Source organism: Cebus imitator, unplaced genomic scaffold, assembly GCF_001604975.1.
Source record: "Cebus imitator isolate Cc_AM_T3 unplaced genomic scaffold, Cebus_imitator-1.0 Scaffold737, whole genome shotgun sequence".
In the NCBI taxonomy this organism is placed as follows: domain Eukaryota; kingdom Metazoa; phylum Chordata; class Mammalia; order Primates; family Cebidae; genus Cebus; species Cebus imitator.
The window spans coordinates 693,397-700,111 of NW_016108052.1; the positions used below are offsets into that span (position 1 = coordinate 693,397).

At 47.9% G+C, this 6,715-nt stretch overlaps 1 long non-coding RNA gene across 1 annotated transcript in view; it reads right to left on the bottom strand.

Annotated features, from left to right (window-relative positions):
* The window catches only part of LOC108296759, a 13,940-nt gene extending 11,838 nt beyond the window's left edge, over positions 1–2,102 (bottom strand). Inside the window, exon 1 of the long non-coding RNA XR_001821966.2 lies at positions 1,996–2,102. This is a non-coding gene — a long non-coding RNA (uncharacterized LOC108296759). The remainder of the gene's footprint in view (positions 1–1,995) is intronic.
* Positions 2,103–6,715: the final 4,613 nt, after the last annotated feature.

The window sequence follows — 6,715 nt, forward strand, 5'->3', positions numbered from 1 at the left end:
TTTTTGCATTTTTAGTAGACACAGGGTTTCACCATGTTGGTCAGGCTGGTCTCGAAATCCTGACCTCATGATCAGCCCACCTTGGCCTCCCAAAGTGCTGGGATTACAGGCGTGAGCCACTGCGCACATTCATTATCAAGTGTTGCTTTATTGCCTCATTGTGAAAGTGAATGTGCCTACCAAAGATGAATTGGGTGTTAAATGTAAGTTCAGAGATTAAAGGGCAGAGTTCAATTTTCACAGTGACACAGAAGTTGCTTTACTTTCAGGAGCATATGTGACATAAGAGTTATCATCACAAGCAAATCTGGGTCTGAAGAGGGTGACAAAGTAGAATCTAGTTATTGAACAAACAAACAAACAAAAAACAGTTAATGATGCCCATGAAAACCACTGTCTGGGCCGGGCGATGGCTCATGCCTATAATCCCAGCACTTTGGGAGGCCAAGGCGGGCGACTGCCTGAGCTCAGGAGTTCGCAACCAGCCTGGGCAACACGGTGAAGACAAAAAAAAAAAATTAGCAGGGCGTGGCGGCGTGCACGTATAGTCCTAGCTACTCAGGAGGCTGAGGCAGAATTGCTTGAACTAGGGAAACGGAGGTTGCAGTGAGTCAAGATGGCGCCACTGCACTCCAGCCTGGGTGACAAAGTGAGACTCCTTTAAAAAAAAAAAAAAAAAAAAAACTGTTGGATGACCGAGATAAACATATTGACAGTTAAGAAAGCTTCAGATTTTTGTGTTCCTTCTGTACATACTAGGTACTTTCACATACAATATTTAATAAACTGTAAGCATAGATATTCACAGATGGGCATGTTAAGGCTTAGAGATGTTTAATAATTTGCTTAGAGTCACATAGCCAATCAGTGGCATTGCTAGGATTTAAATCTGAGACTTCTAAATTCCAGTACAGAGACTTTTTCATTAAATAACAGTACATCTCCGGACCTCTCTTTAAACCGAAAAAAAGGGAGAAAAGTTGTATCAAATTTATAGAAAAACGTTAAATTGCTTATGGTAGATTTCTAGGGGACCACCCATTCATAGCAACAGGAAACCTGAGGCCTGATGGCCTGTACTCATAATTTGCTATGTGACCTTGGGAAATGGGAACCAAGACACCTAGGTTCTTCTCCCAGCTCTGACCCCAACCTCCTGTGTGACCTTGAGCAAGTTCTTCTTCAGGCACAGGTTAGTTCCACTGAGAAGCCAAGGAATTGCATAGATGATCTGAAAACCCTTTCCAGCTCGGGCATCTCAGCTGTCCAGGAGAGCTAAAAGCGTTCCCGATTGCAGGACTCCCACCAATGAAAGGTAGAAGGAAGGCTCTGCTGGTCTCCCTCTCTGAAGATTCTGACGGTAATTCCAAGGGGTAAGATGCCCTATGTCCTTTAACTGGAAATAGCTACAAGAGCACCAGAGGTCAGACTGGGAAGAGCGCCAAGGGGGAAACAATCCGGTAGAGAAAAGGGTCCCAGGATTCTCTCAGCAGGGAAAACCTCCCAAGCTCAACGCCAGTGCCGTGGTCCCTGCGGTTCCTCCGCCAAGGGCCGCGTAGACCGCGGGGAAGAGGCCTGGGCAGTGCGGGGATCAGCCAGGAGCAAGGCCGCAGCCGGGGAAACGGCCCAGATGGCGGAGCCAGGGCAGCGGCTCCCGTGACCTTCCCGGGCTCGGCGCGAAGCCTGGGCTCTGGCCAGGGCGAATATGAATGACTGCAGCCAGGTCTCGGCAGGAGCAGGGCAGGCGCCCCCTGCCTCGACCCTGGCGTAGTCGCCGCCTCTGCGCTGCCGACCCGGCCCGGAGCGGCCCATATACTGCGAGCCGGCCACGGAGCGCGGGGCACGGAGGTTCAGGACCGGCTCCCAAGCTGTCCCTGCAGACCGCCACCGCCTCCCTGTCTGGCACGCGCGCCCGCCCACAGCAGGCACGCGGTGGCTCTCCTGTCAGCCCTTGCGGCCAGCCTGCCTGCCACACGCCGGCCTGCCAGCGCTCACCTTGGAGATCCACGCGGGCCCAGCCATCGCTTCCCGTCCTTGCTCCGCAGCAACAGCGGGAGCAGCAGTGCGCAGGCGCCCGGCCCGCGATCGGAGCCCGCCCCTGCACGGCCACGCCCCCTGGAAGCACCGCCCCCAATATGGCCTAAAGATTCCTTCGCGCTCACTCGCTGCCCCGCCCCTGGATATTCCACGGGCCAATCGCCGGGCTCGTCTCTGTCTTGCCCGGCTGAGCGCCAGGCGGACCCGGAAACTGCCCGGGATCTCCGGGAAGCTTCCTCCTGCCTTCCTTGTCTCATTAACTAGCTGTTTAGATAAGACATTTGTTCCACACCTACCAGGTGCTGATTAATCTTCTAGGATGTTGGGGATACAGCGCTTCTCATAGAGTTAAAAGCCCGTGGAGGAAGGCACATAATTTTCTCATTCCACAGATTTTGATTTTTTTTGGAGACTGGGTCTCGCTCTTGCCGCCCAGGCTGGAGTGCAGTGTGGAGAACAGGGTTCACTACATAGCCTCGACCTCCTGGGCTCCAGTAATCACGACGCCCAGCTATATTGCTCAGGCTGGTCTCGCACTCCAGAAGTCAAGCGATCTGCCCGCCTCAGGCTCACAGAGTGCTGGGATTACAGGCGTGAGCCACTGCGCCTGGCCGATTTTCATTTTCTGACAGCTTTATTGAAGTATAATTTATATATCATAACATTTACTCACTGTAAGTGTGCAGTTCGACGATTTTTCGTAAATGTAAACAGTTGCACAACCATCCCACAATCCGGTTTTGAGCATATGAAAATGTTCCTCGTGTCCGCTTATATTCAATCCCGCTCATGTCCTCAATCCCAGGCAACTACTAATCTGTCTTTTCAGCTCAACAAATACTTCTGAGGGTCAACTAGATGTCAGGCACTGTTGTAAGTGCTGGGGCTTAGGATCCAGTAGGAAAGGCAGGCATCCATCAAGTGTCACACACATATGTCATTAAAACTGTTGAGTCAAGAAGCAAAAGAGCAAGGTGCTATGGCAAGGCGATATCAGCCGACCTGATTCAAACCTAACCCAGAAGTTAGGGAAAGCTTCTCTGAGGAAATAACGTCCATACCCACCTTTCCCCTCATCCTCTCCCTATCCTTCACAAACTCCTGAGCTCTGCTGATGGCCAGGCCTCTAGCTAGGTGCCAGGGGAGGTCAGGTATTTAGACCAGGTCTCTGTTACCATGCCCTGGGAAGGGTTCTATCCAGAGAGGAGCTGCCCACCCACCCAGAGAGGTGATGAGTGAAGTGATGCCAAGGGCTTTTATGACCTAAATAATAAACTGCAGCTAAGTCTGTGGCCCTGTCAGGAAGGAGGGCTTTTATCAACCCCTTTCCATTGGGCACCTTCCCTTCATCAGGCCCTGGCAGACCCATCCTGAAGTGTTCTCCCACAGTTCCTCCATCTCCAGTGTTACCCTTGCCCTCTTCAGGCCTCGGGCCCAGGCTCTTATACCAGTCTCTTCACCTGCCAACCTGCCCCCACCCCCCAGTCCTCTCCTTCAGGCACAGCTCTGACCGGGGCTCATCCCAGTTCTGAAACCTCTTAGCTCTCTCTTGCATTCTCCTCTCACACCACTGTCTTTTTTCAGTCTGATTTCCCACCACTCCTTCCTGCCCCAAAGACCTGGAGCGCCAGCCAACTAGGACTGCTGGCCAGCCCCCAAATGCTTCCCATATTTTACCTCTCTGCCCATGCTCATGCTGTGCCCTCAGGCTGAGGCAGCAGAATCACTTGAACCTGGGAGGTGGAGGTTGCAGTGATCGAAGATCGCACCACTGCACTCCAGCCTGGGTGACAGAGGGAGACGCTGTCTCAAAATAAATAAATAAATAAATAAATAAACAAACAAAAAATAAAATCTGATAGCAATTTTTAAGTGAATAAATCAGCAAAACAATATAATTATTCACATACCAAACGTTTCTCTTTTGTTACAAAAGAAACACAAATTAATTTCAACAGTTTTCCTACTTTATTTAAAATTTAGTTTTCATTAAAGATATGATTGGCAAAGGGTTCATCCCTATCTCTAAGTTAGGAAAAGCTCCAACAAATTAGTAAAGAAGGTATTAGGACTTTAGTGAATAAATGGGAAAAGGACCTGAATAATCACTTCACAGCCAAAGAAACTTTTAAGTAAATGTTCAACCTTAATGATAGTCAAATGCATGCAAATTTCTAAAAAATTACACACTTTTTTACTCCTTTTATTTAAAAATATTAATAAAATGAAATACATTATACCATTCACTTTACGGCGCACTGCTTGGCTGGCCTCATAAATTTCCACAATCTCTTTGGAAAACAGTTTAGCAATGTGTCTCAAGAGACATTAAGTGTTCTTACTCTTTCACCTAGTGAGTCCATTCCTAAAAATTAAACTCTTCGGGGAAAAAAATCAGAAAGAAAAAGCCATCAACACAAAGATATTCATTATACAATTATCCTTAATTTTGAAAACTAAAAGGAAAAAAAGAACAGTCTAAATGATTAACAGAGGAAATGGTTATGTAATTTGGGGTAAATGAATGGAAACGACCATCATGCAGCCTTCAAAAGTGATCAATGGCCTGCCATGGTGGTTCGCATCTGCAATCCCAGCACTTTGGGAGGCTGAGGCAATCACTTGAGCCCAGCAGTTCAAGACCAGCCTGGGAAACATAGCAAGACATTGTCTCTACAAAATATAAAAATTTAGCCAGTCATGGTGGCATGCACCTGAAGTCCCAGCCACTTGGGAGGCTGAGGTGGGAGGCTCGCCTGACCCCAGGAGTTAGAGGCTACACTGAGCCATGATTGCACCACTGCCCTTCAGCCAAGATGACAGAGGGAGACCCTATCTCTAAAAATAAAATTAAAAAAAATTTTAAAGTGATTGTTATGAAGACTTTAGCATCTTAGTAAATGTTTATGGTTGAATGTTCACAAAAAAATCAAAATTTAAACTATTATCTATGTTCTGCTATAAAACTTCTTTTTACATGTGAACAAAGAGTAGAAGAAAACCTGCTCCCTCCCACAGAATCCCCCTGTCCAAGAAAATTCAACTCCAGCCTCCTAGTTGCTGAGGCCAAAAGCTTGCAGTTTAGCTCTGTTTTCAAAATAGGTTCAGTTTGGACACTCCCCGTTGGCAACTGCTGCCTCCAGGGTCTAAGTCAGAGTCATCTCTTGCCTGAACCAACGCAGTGGCCCCCGGACTGGCTTCCCTGCTTCTACCCCTTAAAAGCCACCTCCTGCTGGAGGGATTGTGTTCAAACATAAGACAGATACATCCTTCTCTGCCTAAAACTGCCAGTGACGTCCTGTCTCTCTACAAGTAAAAGACAATGCTCTGGCAGTGGCCCTTAAGGCCCTAAAGGGTGTAATCCTTCCAGCCCATCTCTGAGCTACTTCCCCACCACTATCTCCCTTGAAACAAACCTACCTTCTTGCTGTTATTTAATCAGGTGGTGCTTCCTCCCACCTCAGGGCCTTTGCGCTTACTGTCCGCAATGCCTGGAATGCTTTTCCATATGCCTTGTTCCATCAGCCACTCCCCATTTCCCCTCTCCCAGTCTCTGGCTACCACAGATCTATTTTATGTTCCAATATAATCACCTACTCTGGGCATTTCATACAGACAGAATCATACAATGTCTGGTCTCTTGTGCCTGGCTTCTTTTGTTTAGCATGAGTTTTCAAGACTTCTCCATATCATAGCATGCATCAATCTGTCATTCCTCATGACAGTCAAGTAATATTCCATCACATGAATAGACTACATTTTATTCATACATTTGTCAGCTGATGGCGGTTTGAGTCATTTTCACCATTATGAATAATGCTGCTGCGAACATGTTTTCTTTCTGATTTCCTTTATTGTTCTTCAAATGTTACTTGTGCATAAAAATTGTGTTCTTAAAAAATCCTTATACCTCAACTTTGTAGCAGCATATGTATTGCCTAAAATGCACACCATCACCACTGCACGCCCCCGTCATGTGTAATCAAAGCCCAGAACTGTACCCTTCCCTGGAGGAGTGAAAAGATGTCTGAGATCACTCTTCAGTTGGGAGATTTTTCCCTTTGTCACACATCCCTGGCGTGTTAATAAACAGGAGACATGGCAGAGCTTAGCAGGAAGGAGCTGAGCCCTGGGGAAACTCGCTCCCAAATGTTCCACTGCATGACTTCAGGTCAAAAAAAAAGCTGCCCTGGAACACAAGTGTTTCCACAGATGGGTTTTACTGTGTGTTCCCTCTAGCTATCATTGCTGAGCCACCTTCTATGTCAGGAGGGGGCTGGAAGTCAGAGGGGCTACAGATGAAGGATTTCTACCCCCTATCTTGGAGGAGCTCCTAGCGTCTGAGGGTCTGGGCAGCTACACAGATCGCCACAGGAGGAGAGAGACACCTCATGGGCAGCTCTCACTTCTCTATTCATCCTGCATGGAGATACTCGGCACTGATTATTGATTAAAAATGACTGCACTTCCCACTCTTCCAAGGCCTTGAGAGAGAAATCAAGGCCCACAGAGCCACTGACCCTGGGGCCCCTCCACCTAGAAATTCCAGGGCTCTTCAGACTTTCACAATGAAAACTGAACTCATGGCCGGGCGCGGTGGCTCAAGCCTGTAATCCCAGCACTTTGGGAGGCCGAGGCGGGTGGATCACGAGGTCAAGAGATCGAGACCATCCCGGTC